Raw genomic sequence first — 17,465 nt, forward strand, 5'->3', positions numbered from 1 at the left:
GTGTTTGTTTGATTGGCCTAATATCCTGAGTTTACCCATTTGTGATCGCTTTCATGCTGGAGTGTAGTAAGGAATTATGTATAACAAGTGATTAATGCCACAAGTCGTCTCTTTGAAGGATACTCTGAATCTGAGCATTATCACATTTAAAAAGGCAGGAAGAAAGGGGTGAATTATTGCTGGCTTAGCTTGATGGTTAAAAATAAAGACTCTGACTTTAAACGTGAATTAGTATTAAGGTAAATGATCTTTTTTTTTTTTTTTTTTTTTTGCACACTCTATCTGCTATGAACCAAATTGGGTTCCCCCCGCCAGATTCAGAAACTGGAGCCCTAACAACCCCTCAGTTCCATGTGACTGCACTGGACGTAGGGCTTTAAGGAAGTAGTTTAGGTTAATGAGGCCATCAGGGTAGTGTCCTGATGCAATAGTAGCAGTGCCCTTGTCTAAAGAAGAAGAAACCAAGAAACCAAAGCCTTCTCTTCACAGATTGAGAACACAGTGAGAAGACAGGAAGAAGGCTATCAGGGGAAACCAAACATGCTAATACCTTGATCTTGGGCTTCTCAACTTCCATAACTGTGAAAAATAAATTTCTATTGTTTAAGCATCCCATTCTATGCTATTTTTTTTTAATGGAGCTTGAGAAGATTAAAACGCTATCTGCCTTTTACTGATTTAGTACTCCCTATAGTTTTAGGAAAAGATGCTAAGACTGGCATTTTCCAACTCTGATGGAGAGATAACAAGATCAATAGTTATACTACAATGTCATGATAATGTTTGAAGAATTTTGTGTGAATGCATTGAATAAAAAAAATTGCATTAAACAAAAGTCATATTTACTTATACACAAATAAATACATTTTTCTGAATTCTAATGCAACAATAAATTGTATACACTGTTATAAGTAAGTCAACTATTTATATATTAGACAGAATTTATTAATGAGAATATTCACTAAGAACTTGTTTATATAAAGGTATGTTGGGGCACTTGGGTGGCTCAGCCGGTTAAGCGTATGTCTTCTGATTTTGGCTCAGGTCATGATCTCAGGGTTATGAGATAAGCCCTGCGTTGGGTTCAGTCCTAGGCATGGAACCTGCTTAGGAAAGACTCTCTCCTTCACTCTGCCCCTCCCTGCCCTCTCTTCTCTTGCTTTTAAAATAAATAAAATAATAAATTAATAAATACATGTTAATGCGATCATCAAGATGGATTAAAACCTGCTAGTGTCCATGTGTGGGATATGCAGCACTATGATTATATTAAGAGTTTACATTTTATTTACTTATTTGAGAGTTAGAGAGGACAAGGAGCAGAGAGAGGGGCAGGAGGCAAAGGAGAAACACAAACTGCTGAGCACAGAGCCTGATGTGGGGTTCCTATCAGGACCTCAAGATCACAACCTGAGCCCAAACTGAAAGTCACATGCTTAACCATCTGAGCCACCCAGGTGCCATAAGAGTCTGCTTTCTTTTATATTACATATGCATTTATTGGCAAATACAGTAGCCCTTCAAAAAAAATGTATGTTTTTCTAATACTTGTGAGGAAAATGGTGACTTTAAGAAATCTGCTATTAATTACTCAGGCTTAATAACAAATACTGGATTATTTTCTAGGCATGAATGAGTATTTTTATGGATTTATCAAAGCAAATTAAGACCTTATCAAAGGAATTTAACAATAAGTGTTAAAATATATTTTTACTAGTAATTATCTGTGGCCAAAACTTGTACCTTTCATTCCTAATCATTCCTCTCTCAGTCTTTAATTGAATATATTGCTTTTCTTTCTGTGTCATATAATTAAACTATAATTAAATCTAGAAAAAATTGAATGTATATATTATTTTATTTAACTAAGAAATCTTTAAGGGCTATAACATTGTTTGTATAAACAATATTTATTTTAAAATATGTTTTGTCTTGTCCCTGAGGAATATCATCAATTGATACAGGAGAGGATGGGAAATTAACCTATGAGTCTATAGCACATATGGGCAAATTGATTTTCTTTTCTTTCCTTTTATTTAATTTTTTTAAAGATTTTATTTATTTATTTGTCAGAGAGAGAGAGAGAGAGAGAGACAGCACAATCAGGCACAATGGCAGGCAGAGGCAGAGGAAGAAGCAGGCTTTCCGCTGAGCAAGCAGCTGGATGCAGGACTCAATCCCAAGACCCTGGGATCACAACTTGAGCTGAAGGCAGATGCTCAAACAACTGAGCCACCCACGTGTCCGAGAAAATTGACTGTAAACCTAGTTCTTCCAACATTGTTAATGTACATTCCTATTTACAATATTTAGGGAACTTAATTTCTATTTCACTTTTATTTTTGTACATAATATAAGGTCTGTGGATATACATTTGAGTGCCAAGTTTGGGTACAGGGATATTTCATGGGAACACCCAAGGCCGTAGGTATTCATTCATTAACAAATATTTATTAAGTATCAACTATTTGCAGTGCCCATTCTAGATGTTGGCAAGGACTGGAATTTCTTCTCCCTAGCAACACACCATCTATCAATTCTTTGCTCTAATTCCTTCCCATAAGCAAAGTTAAAGTTCCGGTCCTGGACTGAACACACAACCAAAGAACACTCTAGTTTGAGACTATCGGTACAGTAGATTGCTATCTATGTTCCTGTCTTCTTTCTAGACCCAAAACTTCATTTTACAGCTTCCTCTGTAGTTAGATGTGGTCATAAGAATGTGTTTGGGTCCATGGAACACGAATGGAAATGAGGTGGGCCACTCGTAGGTCTGGGCCATAAAATCTCCTAAGTAACCCTCCCCCACTTTTTGTCTTTCCTTCATTTCCCAAATGAATAGATAACATCTAAGGATCAGGTGGAACAACAGGTCACCAGATGAGGGGGAGGAGTCTAGGTCCTTGAATTGCTGTGCATTGGATCACCACACTATCCTACTAACTAAACTGAACCGTGCATTAGCACAAAATTAAAATTGTGGTTGATCTAAAAACATTGGATTTCTTAACCTTAAACTTATACTGAAAAAAAAAAAAAAGTCACCCTGCTGAAACTGCTGCCTCCTAAAACTCTAAGCAAACTCCTCTTGCCAACAAGTGCAGGCAGTAGCTAAAAACACATGCTTTCAGAAGGCAGTGTGCAATATAAACCAGTGAAGCATGATATACATATTGCTGAAGAGATCTTATGCTTCAGCTAAAGTCACCAGCAATTATTCAAATCTAGGTTTATTATTTTCTTCTGTATTGTTGTTAGGATTATGTCAGTATTTGTAAGACACTTGATGTCCATGACTTTGGTTATCTTATTCAAACAGCATATTATCCTAAGAAGTGCACGGCCCACAGATGACAATAAATTTGTTTTTATTTCTAATAAAAGGATGATTGATTATGTGAATAGAATGCGGGATAGAGTCAAAATACCTTTATATTTATTGTATACTCCCCTTATCCTCCTACCAGGAAATAAAGACTGTAACTTATTTATTTTTATGTCCTTATAACATTTAGAACCTTGCTTCTTATATATAATACTATCAATAAATGATTGTTGAATAAATGCTCAATAAATATTTGTTGAATTGACTCTTAAGCTTGGGCTCCTTCTATAAATATGAAATGAATTCATTTTATATAGCCTTTTAAAATTGCTTTTGTCTGTAAATTCATATTTTCTCCTCAGAGGCAAAACTCCATGATCAATGTGAAGGATTATTTTTCTTCCTCCTACAAGGTATGTATTTCTTCAGAATAGGAAGTACACGCATTACAGAGATTTAGAGACACCAAGAGAATTGGCAATCAAGTAGCTTAGTTTCTTTTATTTCTACAAGGGGTGAAAGGCCTTAGGAGTTCATGAGACACTAAAATTAATGATGCATCCTAATTAAGTAAACGTTTTGGTTCTTTTCCTGATTGCAGTTCTGTATAAAACACAAGGAGAAAATTATCAAATTGCTTCCTATCCATCTTTCCATGAAAATAAAAATCCTCCCACTCCCTGTCAGTCAGTCTCTTGTGGTCTCATTTTGATCTCATATTTCTTTGGATGTTTTGATAATTTTCACTGGCTTCTGTACTTACTGTTATTGTGCTCAGTATCTTTTCTTCATACCATTTCATTTTCATACAGTCCCAGAGGTAATGATCATTCTTTTATTACACCTATAGCAATATTTGTTAGAACCAAATCAGCATGAATTAGATGCTAATATGTGTGAGACACTATGCTAAGTAGTATATATCAAATGAATAAAACTATGCAGTATGATGAGTTCTTAAATTGTCAGTTTGTTTCTGGTAACTAGTACTATTGACTGGTTCAATAGACTGGTTCTTATTCACCAAATTGGTGATATAAGCAAGTTCGATGAATTAGCCTGGTTCTTGAGGAAATCAAGTTTCTGCCTGATGAGAGACAATGGCTTATTCAGTATCTGGAGGAATGGAGTAGCCATAAAGCAAGAATTTGCTGTTAAATCTGAGAGTTCCTAGAGAGGAAAGGACATACTGCTTATTTTTGAACTCTTTGCATGACTGGCTCTATCAGTTTCCTATCACTGTATAGTGGCTTAAAACAACACAAATTATTAAGTCAACAATTCTGTAGGTTGGAATTCTAAAATTGATCAGCAGGGCTTAATTGCTTCTGAAAGCTCTAGGGAAACATATCTTTCCTTCCCTTTCCCATCTTCTAAGGGGTGTCTTGCCCGCATTTCTTGGTTAATAGTTCCTCATCACGCCACCTGCTTCTGTCATCTCATCTCTTTCTCACACTGCATTCTTTTGCTTTGGTCTTGTAAGGATGTGTGTGATTATATTAAGGAGACCCAGGTAATCTAGGCTTCTCTCAGTGTCTCAGGGTCCTTAACTTTAAGACATTTACAAAACCCCTTTTGGTAGGTAACCTAGCTGCACATCCTGGAGATTAGAATGTGGGATATTTTGGGAAGTTGTATTCTTTCTATCACACTGAATAATCATTGAAATCCGGATACAAAGGAGGATTGTAGGGAAGTTGTATCTTATCATTTTCTTGAATGTTTTCAATATTATTATTTTTAAGTTATTTTAAAAATTGTGTAAATTTACTCATGTCAGTTGATAATGCATTACTCCATATAATCACTATAGCACTGAACATATTTTGTTCACTGCACTCATGAATAGATTTTGGCAGTACAAATAATTTAGAAAATAATCATTTTTAATGTCAAATATCTTAATTTTGAGAATTCTGATTAGCAAAATGTTATAAAAACTGATAATTTTTTAATTCAGCTCATAAAATTAGAAAGATTGCTCACTTCTATGAATATATTTTACTTGCAAAAGTTGAGAGATGAAAACTTTAGACCCATAGAGTTTGTTAATAAAATTAACCAACAATTTGATATGTCCATCACATTTATTCTTCCCTCAACAAGTTAGGAAATAAAATATGATAAGTAAAAATAGCTTAATTATTTCTTTTAGTAATCAATAATAGTGTTTTAATTTCTTTCTACTTTATTTCCCTTATTTTCAAATAAACAAAATGCCTTAACTTACAACATAGTGGGAGGATTACATGAGTATGGCAGATAATAAGTATTATAAAAATATAAACTCCTGTGCAATAGCAAAATGTTATTATTTTAAACATGGCTTACTAAAGCCAAATATATGCAAAATATTCTGAAAATATTTTGAAAAATGCTCTCACTTAGTAATAATATTTCTAAATGTTGGGTAAAAATTAAATAAAGAAAGCCCTTGTAAGAATATTAAGGATGGAAGTTTTGATTAAGCACTGAATTTCACCTTTTAAATAAATATTTATTGAGCTCCTTCTCTATGTAAGGTCTTGTACTAGGTGGTGCAGATTCAAAGCAAGGGAGTTGAGAATAAATGTGAAAAAACACAGTCATTGTTTCTGGTTCATGAAAATGATAGTAGGCAGCATGTTCTTTGAAATAGATTAGGCTCTGAATTCTATTACACAGTTGTGAAGACATTATTAGTCACACAAAAACATCTACAGCAGTACAAATGCTACTTAACAAATGCTTCCAGAACACTTCTATCATCCCAGGATTTTATATGTGGTAGAAAAGTACAGTGGAAATCCACCCAGACTTCATAAAAACTGATTTCTAATTCTGAATCTTCTACTTAGTTTGTGATTTGGGGCAAATTAATACACTTGGAGACTGTTGCTTCATATATGAAATGTTTATAACCAAATTGCACAGTTGATATAGATATAAACTATTTAAAATGATAGACCTATAGTAGGTTCTTCAAAAAATTCCATGAATTGGGACATCTAGGTGATTCAGTCTGTTAACTGACTGACTCTTGATTTGGGGCCCAGATCTTGATATTGGGGTGAGATCATCAGAGCTCAGTGTCAGACTCTGTATCAAGGGGAGGAGTCTTCTTGGGATTCTTTTTCCCTCCCCCCACTGGTGCTCTCTCCTTCCCTCTCTCAAATAAATAAGTCTTTAAAAAAAATTCTATGAATCTACCTATCTTTCCCTTTAGCAATTAGAAAGTTTTATTCAAGAATAGGTAGGTTTTAAGTAAGCATGGATTTTGTTTTCAATCCTTAAAACATTGTTAGTGTATAAGAAAGCAACTGATTTCTGTGCATTGATATTGTATCCTGCCACATTACTGAATTGCTGTATGAGTTCTAGTAGTTTGGGGGTGGAGTCTTTGGGTTTTCCATATAAAGTATCATGTCATCTGCGAAGAGAGAAAGTTTGACTTCTTCTTGGTCAATTTGAGTACCTTTTATTTCTTTTTGTTGTCTGATTGCTGTAGCTAGGACTTCTAGTACTATGTTGAACAACAGTGGCAAAATTGGACATCTTTGTCGTGTTCCTGATCTCAAAGGGAAGGCTTTCAACTTTTCCCCATTAAGGATGATATTCGCTATGGGTTTTTCATAGATACATTTTATGAAGTTGAGGAATGTTCCCTCTACCCCTATACCTTGAATAGTTTTAATCAGGAACAGATGCTGTATCAATCCTTAATACAAAAAATAACCAATATAAATTCTTTCTTGTAAGTATCCCATCTTTTGCAATATTTCAGAATACTGTAAAAATTTAATTTTATAAAAGCATATTATATAGAGTAAAAATATTTTCAGATTTTCTTCTATTCTTGTTTAACTCAAGAATAAGTACCCCTTTGAAGCAATAACCACCAATGGATTTCAATGTTGTATTTGTCCTTTAGGCTTGTCATTTCCACGAAAAGTAACTTGGTAACAATACTCCAGAAAGTGAACATTCCTAAATGACTGAAGTTTTATAGCTTTCTTATTATGAATGCCCTTTGTTAATGGAATATTTTTTAACATAATAATTTCTTCATCACAATAAATTGTCTGAGTCTCTGCATTTATTTCATATCCTGTGCGTGTGTGTGTGTGTGTGTGTGTGTGTGTGTAGTTTCAGATGTAAGTCTAATTAACCATCTTATTTTGAGATGGCTTTCCTCTTGATGCATTTCTATTTTTTACATTACTAAGGAATTTAAAACTAGAACTGCATGGGTGCCTTGGTGATTAGTAGGTTGAGCATCTGCCTTTGACTCAGGTCATGATCCCAGAATCCCAGGATAGAGCCCCACATTGGGCTCCCTGCTCCGTGGAGTGTCTTCTTCTCCCTCTGACCCTCCCCCCTCTTGTTCTCTCTCTCTCTCTCTCTCAAATAAATAAGTAAATTTTTTTTTTTTAAAAAAGAAGCAGAACTACAGGTGACATGATGGAGTGTGACACTGCAGGTAGATGTATCGGTTGGGGAAGGAGGGAGGTGTGTAGTAGTCTAGGGAGCAACCTAGTGAAGTACAAAAATACTAAGAATCTTTCTGAGGAAGTAAGATTGCACTAAGAAATGGTCCCCAGTCATTGAGGGCAGGGACAGCGGGGAGCTAGGGACGATAAAACATTATGGGGAAATAAAAACTTCCTACAGTGGAGAGGATTAGTTGTCAACAAAATCAACTCCTAAAAAGATGCAATTTATTCATAGTTGTACCACTTTCTCTTTCATCTACTCCTTATCCCAATTCAAACAATACCTGCTTTAACAGCTACTGATGGAATTTGATTTACAATGAATACTAGCTAAGAAGTTAGGAGGACTAAATTTAAAGTTCTGTGGATTACCAGTTAGTACATGATTATACTAATCACTGAGTCTCTCAGGTTCTCAATTTCTTCATCATAATGAAGGAGTTAAGACTCAGTGGCATTAAAGTCCCTTCAGGTTTCAACATACAGTAGTCCCCTCTATCTCTGGTTTCATTTTCCCTTATTTCAGTTACCCTACCTGCAGCTTCAGTTTCTGGAAACTGATGATCCCCTTCTGACAAGTAGTCCCAAGGTCAGTAGTAGTTTAACACTATGTCACAATGCCTATGTCATTCCTTCACTTCATCTCATCACATAGGCATTTTATTATCTCACATCATCACAAGAAGAAAAAAGGTGAGTATGGTCCAATAAGTATTTTGAGACATGTTCACATAACTTTTATTACAAAATATTTTTATAATTGGTCTATTTTATTAATATTGTTAAACTCTTACTGTGCCTAATAATTATTATACTGTGCCTAAGTTTTATTATAGTATGCATGTGTAAAAGAAAACATGATATATTTAAGATTCTTTACTATCCATGGTTTCAGGTATCTGCTGGGGGTCTTAGAACATGTCCTCTGTGGATAAGGCAGGGGACTATTATAAGTATTTCGAGACTCAAATATATGGGCTCTGTTTATTTAGTAGCATATTCATCTTATGGAGTAAGACATGAAAATGCTTTCACACTTAGGTATTTAAGAAACTTTAGAGATATTCAAAGAGGCAAATCTAAAACCAAAATAAACATGTAGCAGAGACTAAAATGAATAAATTTTAATATTCCAATGAAGGAAATTATCTATGCGTGTTTGTGATGTATGACTGACTCACTTTTGTATGCAAAAAACAATTTGAGTTTACTTCTATTACTATATTTTTGTTATAAATTTGTTTTAGGGTTAAAACGACCTAAGGCACATTGACATTTTTTTATTTGCAAGCAAACTGATTTGCAATTTCTCTAATACAGTATACCTTGAACATTGCTTTTAGATTAGATATTTTAGTGGATTAACAGGTAAGAAATACATTAGGTCAACATAGTACTAGAAGTCCTAGCAACAGCAATCAGACAATAAAAATAAATAAAAGGTATTCAAACACTGGCAATGAAGAAGTCAAACTCTCTCTCTTCATAGATGACATGATACTTAATATGGAAAACCCAAAAGACTCCATCCCCATACTACTAAAACTCATACAGTAATTCAGTAATGTGACAAGACATAAAATCAATGTACAGAAATCAGTTCCTTTCTTATACAATAATAATGAAAATATAGAAAGGGAAATGAGAGAATTGATTCCATTTACTATAGCACCAAGAACCATAAGATACCTGGGAATAACCTAACCGAAAAGGTAAAGGATCTTTACTCAAGGAATTACAAAGCACTTATGAAAGAAATTGAAGAAGATACAAAAAGATGGAAGAGCATTCCATGCTCATGGATTGGAAGAATAAACATTGTTAAAATGTCTACACTGCCTAGAGCAATCTATACCTAGAATGCCTAGAATGCCATATTAATCGAAATTTCACCAGCATTTTTCAAAGAGCTGGAACAGACAATCCTAAAAATTGTATGGAACCAGAAGAGACCTCGCATTGCTAAGGAAATGTTGAAAAAGAAAAACAAAATTGGGGGCATCACGTTACCTGATTCCAAGCTTTACTACAAAGCTGTGATCACCCAGACAACATGGTACTGGCATAAAAACAGATACATAGACCAGTGGAACAGTATAGAGAGCTCAGATTTGGACCCTCAATTCTATGGTCAAATAATCTTCAACAAAACAGGAAAAAAATATACAGTTGCAAAAAGACAGATTCTTTAATAAATGGCACTGGGAAACTTGGACAGCTATGTGTAGAAGAATGAAACTCAACCATTCTCTTACACCATACACAAAGATAAACTTGAAATGGAAAAAAGACCTCAACATGAGGCAGGAATCTATCAAAATCCTAGAGGAGAACATAGGCAGTAACCTCTTCAACACTGGCCACAGCAACTTCTTTCAAAACATGTCTCCAAAGGCAAAGGAAATAAAAAGAAAGATAAATGTTGGGACTTCATCAAGATCAAAAGCTTCTGTACAGCAAAAGAAACAGTCAACAAAACAAAGAGGCAACCCATGGAATGGGAGAAGGTATTCACAAATGACACTACAGACAAAACGCTGATATCCAAGATCTATAAATAACTCCTCAAACTCAACACATACAAAACATATAACCACGTCAAAAAATGGGCAGAAGGGGACATCTGGGTGGCTCAGTGGGCTAAAGCCTCTGCCTTCGGCTCAGGTCATGATCCCAGGGTCCTGGGATCAAGCCCCACATCAGGCTCTCTGCTCAGCAGGAAGTCTGCTTCCCTTCCTCTCTCTGCCTGCCTCTCTGCCTACCTGTGATCTCTGTCTGTCAGATAAATAAATAAAATCTTAAAAAAAAAAATGAGCAGAAGACATGAACAGTCACTTCTCCAAATAAGACATACAAATGGCTAACAGACACATGAAAAAATGTTCATCATCATTAGCCATCAGGGAGATTCAAATCAAAACCATATTGAGATAACACCTTATACCAGTGAGAATAGCCCAAATTCAAAAGACGGTAAACAACATGTGTTGGAGAGGATGTGGAGAAAGGGGAACTCTCTTACAGTGTTGGTGGGAATGCAAGTTGGTGCAGCCACTTTGGAAAACAGTGTGGAGACTCCTTAAGAAATTAAAAATAGAGCCTCTCTATGACCCTGCAATTGCACTACTGGGTATTTACCCCAAAGATACTAATGTAGTGAAAAGAAGAACCATCTGTACCCCAATAGCAGCAATGGCCACCAAACTGTGGAAAGAACCAAGATGACCTTCAATGGACAAATGGATAAAGATATGGCTCATATAAACAATGGAGTATTATGCCTCCATCAGAAAAGATAAATACCCAATTTTTGTATCAACATGGATGGGACTGGAAGAGATTATGCTGAGTGAAATAAATCAAGGAGAGAGAGTCAATTATAGGTTTCACTTACTTGTGGAGCATGAAGAATAACATGGAGGACATTGGGAGATGGAGAGGAGAAGTGAGTGGGGGGAAATCAGAGGGGGAAACAAACCCATGAGAGACTGTCGACTCTGAGAAACAAAACAGAGTTATGGAGAGAAGGGGACAGGGGGTTGGGTGAGCCTGATGTGTATTAAGGAGGGCACGTGTTGCATGGAGCACTGGGTGTGTTGCATAAACAATGAATGCTGGAACACCTAAAAGAAATAAAATAAAATAAAATGAAAAAAAAAATAAAGACATGAAGATGCAGGAAAAAAAAAAGAAAGACATTAGGTGATACCTATACATTTAAAAGAAGAAGCCAGGAGAGCAAACAAAAACAATACCAGTAATATAAAATGCGCTGATACCAATGGTAGATATGCCTTGAGATTATCCAGGAAAGGACAGTCTCAGTATAAAATTAAAATACCTAACTTTTGAGATGGTTCTAACTAAGTACAAACCAGGTAAGAGCTAGCCATGAGATGTTAAAGCCTATGGCTCTATTTTGAGGTTCATCGAACTTTAATATAATGCTAAATACTTAGATAGTTTAATAAACTTTAAGTGCTATAAAATTTGTTAAAGTTAAGGAACCATGGACCACAAAATTAATGTATTTATCCTGTTCTTTTTATTCTCCAAATATTTAAAAGAATAGCAACCTCACAATCATTTCACATATAAAAAAAAATTTAATGTTACATTTTCTGACTTAAGTCAGGTTGGGTCCTCAACAAACAACTGTATTTTTTTGAATAGCAATTTAGGTAAGTAGGTTTAGACAGCATAAGAAGATCACATATGCAAAGTATGCTTTCTATATATCACAATTGTTAAGGTTGAATTTGTAACAAATCTAAAGACATTCAACCTCCTTGTGTGTACCTCAGATCCCCCTACCAATATCGGTCAACCTGTGTAAAACAGACATATATAACACAATAGTAATCTTTTGGGTAAAATTTGATGACTGAAGAAAGTCTTCTGGTCTAGATCCTTATTAGGGCAGGAACACAGCCTAAGGAAAGAAAGAAAAAAAAAAGTTATACACGCATGAAATTTTTTCCCTGGACAATTTTGATAGTAATAAAGACTAGATACTAGATACTAGATACATGCACAGGTTGCTTTACTGTTGAAATACGATACTTGACTATATCTCTTCTGTGATTTCCTAGTAGATTTCAAGGAAACTGTTGAACTGAAATGAAGTCTTTTCTTATCAATGGAATTTTAATATCAGATATTTGGGATTAAGGTTATCCTATTTATATCAGAAATAAATTTTGTGCAGATTAGTTTATTCTTTATCAATAAAATTTGGGAATAAGAGTTGTAGACTATAAACCATAACAATAATGGAGAAAAAAGTAATATAGATATTACACCAGTAAAATACATTCTCTAACGCAAAATTGCAATAATTTCTCTTAGAACAATTCGCCTTTAGTTTTTCACATCCGAATTGGTCAGCTGGCACTTTATAAACCAAGTTCACACAAATTTGCAAGATGTACTATTCTGCACATTTAGTGACATATGATGTAAGCACTATCCAGGGCTGTTTGGCTTCCTCCTACTTTTACACTCTTCACATAATAAGCAAATGCAGGCTGGGGGTGCTCTAGACTCATGAAAACCAGAGGGCTTTCTGGATTTATAGGAATCATCACAACATGCAAACAGCTATCTTGGATGCTAATAATTTGTATCTGATCCAAGAATTGGAACAAAGATGTACACATTAGTAAGGGGCACTAGAGCTCTAACTTACCTTTAACTTAAAGCTTACTGATTAAGTTTTAGCTTAATACACGTTCTTATTTCTGGAATGGAATTTTAGAACATGGCCAAGGGATACGAAAACCTTGGACATGGGGCTACCACCTGAAACTATTTTATTTTCAGAAAGAAAAAACAGTAAGAAATAAAGGAGGTATTTAAATCCTCTTCTTGCAAGCAATCAGAAATCAGCTTTACTTGTGTGTAGGTTTTGAGTGTAAGAAATGAAGAGCCTTCAAGCCTTCCTAGGGCCTCCTTAAAAGCCCCCTAGTTCAAATTCACCCTTACATGTTGCTATTCTCCGAGGAAGGAGGAAAAGAAAATTTGCACTGACCCAGCTCGTGATTTACATACAGAGAGCAAATAAATGAATGGAGTGGGGGATGGGGCAGTGAGAAGCAATGTGTTTCCTTTTCAACCGCAGAAAATAAGATTACTTACCAAGAACATTTTTATCCAGGGCAAATGTTTATTCCCTCTATCATTCGGCGCCTCAGTCTCTGCAAGAAATCAATTTTCCACTCTACCTTTCCCTCCTATTTCTAAAAAGAGAGCGAGAGAGGCGGATAATGCTTAAGCATCAGGGTCCAGAGGAAGACCGAGCAGAGGGCAAAAGACTCCCACGGCGCTCTTCATCCAGATCCGAGCTCGGGGAGTGAACCCATGGGGAGGGAGGGATCTTCTCTAAGGAGGGTACCGAGGGTGGCGAGGGGGAACCCTTTCACGGCCAAAATATAAATCATCTGCAAAGAGAATTACCGGCCCCTCAGTCACACAAGCAATTCCCTGGGGAAGTAGGTTTCCAAGAGGGAAGGGAAGTTCTTCAATGAAAAGAGAGAGAGAGACAGAGAGAGGAGAGAACCTAGGATTCGGGTTTCGGGTTTGGGCTCGGAGAAGGGACGGAACCAAGGAGCGCAAAAGAGAGAAGGCATAAAGCTCATCTTACCCGATCGATCGGGCGATCGTGTGGGCCGTATCGGGACGCGAAAATGGCAAGACCACGCGTTCGGCAGCAAAGCCATTGCTAGCACCCTCTCCCTCGGTCCCTGGGCAGGACTCAGAGAGGACGCGAGAGCCTCACCGCCTGTCACCCGCGCCCCCCCCCCCCCCCCCGGAACCGTCCTCGGAGCCTCCCAAGCTCTAGCTTCTAAAACAAGGCATTTGGAGCTGAGGTTTCGGATGGAGGTGAATGGCCTCGAGTCGCGGGCTGCAGCATCTTCCGAGAAAACCCGACCTGGGAGAAAACCGCCCCTGCTGCCGCCGCGGCAGCTCGTAACCGCGGTTCCGCGCCCCCTTGCCTGCGCCTCGGCGCAGCGCCCCCGAAAGCGCCCGGCGACTCGGCCTCATCCGCATCTTCAGCCCTTCGACCCCCACCGTCTCCCCCACCCCATGCAAATCGCTGATGATTTGGTCATCCTAAAGTGACCACAGTGGTTTATTTGGGGGGGGGGGTTGGCTGTGCTGGGCTTCCTTACTACGCCTCCCTCAGTCGCTGCGAGCGAGGGAGTTCAAGGGAAATCCTAGTGAAACACACTGATGGAATACTATTAATCCTAATAATCATGTTCCCAGCGCAGGTAACTCTTAAAGAACTGAGAGTGGGAAGATCAGAGCAGGATTTGAGAAGCAGTGCCCTCTTGAATTCTCATTGGATCCTTCTCAGCAGCCTCAATCATTCTTGCTGCTGTATCTTTCAGGATGACTAGAGCCTTGCTCACTAGTTCTCTCTTTATCTCTTGTCTTCAACACATCCTTTTACTTCTCTTTGCAGATTTATCTGTATTTCAACTCCTGTTCTCCGGGGTTACACAGCTTCTCTTTCCCCCCACGGTGTGGGCATGTACAGTCAGTAAATTTCACTTTGTCTGCCTAAGGATCATTACAAATAAGCCCCCACCCCCCAAAATAAAAGGCACCTCTCGCACATTTTTTTCTTTTCCTTGGAGGTTCATGGCTTTCTGTGTAACTGGTTTTTAGGTGGTTACATGCCACCAGGAACTGCTGATTTTTTCAAAGTTCCACCACCCTGCAGCTCATCCCTATTTTGATTTGGAAGATCATGGAATATCTGTTTGAATCCTGGATATATTTTTCTCACAGTCATCTTGCTTCCTGAAATGTCCTCTGGTAAGTTATTCTCCTTATATTTTATTAGATATTGATTGCTAGTGTTATTTTAAATAAGCTTTGTTTCAGCAATATCTCATTGTAAAGATATTTTTGTTACTTTCAGAACTCAAAGATCTATGCGACTGTTCATTAATTAGTATATTAGTTGCAATTGTGCTACTAAGATAGAGCCCACGTAATGAATTATCCCATCACCTTTTACATTATTTATTTCTGTCTTCCTTTATATTACAGGTTATAGGAAACATTAACCATTCCTCCCCCCTCCCATTAATGCTTCTTGGCACACATTCTTGTGCCATTTGAAAGGTCACATTTTATATGTTTATCTAAGAGTAAGCTTAAACCTTCTCACAATTTCAGGGTCTGAGAAAGTTCACTGGTTTCTGATCTTCAGAAGGTTGTTCAGGTCAGCATTTGTTCATTGCAAGCAATTACATGACTGAAGGAAGACTTTTGTAAAGTGTATTTTTATGGGTTTAGCAGGACACTAAACACTAAAAGCCACTCTACGGTAAGAAGAAGAGTGGGAGTTTGAAGTGCACCATTTTTTTTTTCTTACAATATCCCAAATCACACATGAACACATTATTGTGGGCATTGCATTTCAATTCAGACATCATATTTAGTACATTTCTGATTTCGTGAATTTAGCTGATGAACAGCTAATTGGACACGGAGTGCTCATTTCAGAGGAAGAGGGCTATCAGAAGAAAGCACTGATTATCTGGATTCTAATAAATTGAAAATCAGGGACAGACTTTATATTAAAAAAATTAATTACCTCACTCTTCACACTTGTTCAACCCCCAGACTCAATTTTTAATAAGTATGTTAAAGCGTCAGTGTTTTTTGCTTTTATGAACATTTTTTATGGGTTTACCTGACATTATGAGTATCACTTCCCCTTTAAGTATAGGTATGCTGAGGAACATTTAAATCTTAGCTTTTACTTCACATATTGACAAGGACGTGGTATTAATTAAATGTCAAGCCTACATGTATTGCAGTCTCTAATACATACTAAGGTTTTAGAGTTTTCCTGTGACACCCCCTCCCCCTTACCCAGCCCCCATCAAAACAAGTTCCTGGGTTCTACATTTTCTCCTTATTGGGGTAGATGGAGGTGAGAACCTATTGTTTAAGCTTTTCTTTCTTTCCTTATGTCTTTCTTTTTTCCCCTTCATTTCCTTTCTTTTTTTCTTCTCTCTCTCTCTCTTTTTAAAATTTCTCAGAAAGAGCTATCCCCGTCCTCATTGATGGCTGACGCGACGACCTAAGTAATGTTTTTTTTTTTTTTTTTTTAAATTCAAAAGCCCTTTTAGTTTCCAGACATAAAAGTACTCCAGCTGCAGCGTCACCCCAGCCCCCAGTCTCAGGATTCAAGGGCTTCCCCCCTCGGCTCCCACCACCAGCCCATCAGAGCAGGGCTGAGACTGTGGTCCGCACCACTAGGCGCCCCTCACCCGTCCCTAGTTTCTACCTGGTCTCTCCTTCCTAGTCTGGTCGTCCTGCCTGACAAGTGCCATCAGATGCCGCGACTCTAGTTTCAGAAACGAGGGCTTGGCATAATTCACCAATTCAAGATTCCTCTTTGGAGGACTGGTGCTATTGCGCAGGGGTGGAAGGGGGTGGGGGGTAAACACACACACACACACACACACGCACACACACACACACACACACACAACCCCCAAACGCAACTTTCAGTGCAGTCAGATCTTTCCTTCTTAGCCTAGTCTACTCCAGTCAAGCCCAGCCCTACGCTGGTAGGTAAGTGCGCTCTGCTGTATGGAGCCTGAAACTCCAGCTTGCGAGGGGGACAGTTAGGTCCGCGAGGCTGCGCGGCCAAGGACGCTTTCAGCAGAGGGCTAGCAACAGGCGACCGAGCCTGGCGATTTCTCCGCAGCTCCCGGCAACGCCTAAGCCACCTGGGCGCGGGGAGCGCGGACGACAAGGTGTCCGGTCGCCTGGCCGGCCGCGGGCGCTGGGCTGGGTGCTGGGTGTGGGGATGGCGGCGCGGGCAGGGAGCGGGTCCCGCACGCTGCGGGGCTAGCGCAGGCTCCGCACTCAGCCCCTGCGGCTCGCTGTGCTCGGGGTGGGCACGGGCAGCTCCGGTGCGTAGGGCGCGCCGGGGGGTCGGGGGGGTCTCCTCCGTGCCTCACGCTCCATTTCCAGCCTGCTCTGGGCCAAACTTGAGCAAAACCTCTTTTCTGAGAGGACAGACTTGGGAGCACTAGACTCTTATCAACGCCCTTTTGCATTTGCATTTTATTTATTTGTTTATTTATTTATTTATTTATTTATTTATTATTTTTAATGAGCTATAGCCTAAGACTCAT

At 38.1% G+C, this 17,465-nt stretch overlaps 1 protein-coding gene and 2 long non-coding RNA genes across 5 annotated transcripts in view; 1 reads left to right on the plus strand and 2 right to left on the minus strand.

Moving 5' to 3' along the window:
• Positions 1–3,829: 3,829 nt before the first annotated feature.
• Positions 3,830–8,350, minus strand: LOC131815037 (uncharacterized). Its single transcript, XR_009347538.1, has 3 exons — positions 8,333–8,350; positions 4,089–4,169; positions 3,830–3,928 (listed from the first exon to the last, which is right to left on the minus strand). It is a non-coding gene; the product is annotated as an uncharacterized LOC131815037 (long non-coding RNA).
• A 3,487-nt stretch (positions 8,351–11,837) lies between these two features.
• On the minus strand, positions 11,838–14,418 carry LOC131814923 (uncharacterized). The gene is made up of 3 exons (XR_009347507.1): positions 13,940–14,418; positions 13,435–13,535; positions 11,838–12,229 (listed from the first exon to the last, which is right to left on the minus strand). It is a non-coding gene; the product is annotated as an uncharacterized LOC131814923 (long non-coding RNA).
• Positions 14,419–14,616: 198 nt separating this feature from the next.
• Positions 14,617–17,465, plus strand: part of BRINP3 (BMP/retinoic acid inducible neural specific 3) — a 392,077-nt gene continuing 389,228 nt past the window's right edge. For 2 of the 3 annotated variants that reach the window (XM_059146396.1, XM_059146399.1), the window contains exon 1: positions 14,617–15,120. The gene's annotated coding sequence lies outside the window, so the exon portion shown is untranslated. Of the gene's footprint in view, positions 15,121–16,780; positions 16,897–17,465 lie in introns of those variants that run through there. The other variant, XM_059146397.1, reaches the window with a different exon arrangement.

Source organism: Mustela lutreola, chromosome 14, assembly GCF_030435805.1.
Source record: "Mustela lutreola isolate mMusLut2 chromosome 14, mMusLut2.pri, whole genome shotgun sequence".
Classification (NCBI taxonomy): Eukaryota; Metazoa; Chordata; class Mammalia; order Carnivora; family Mustelidae; genus Mustela; species Mustela lutreola.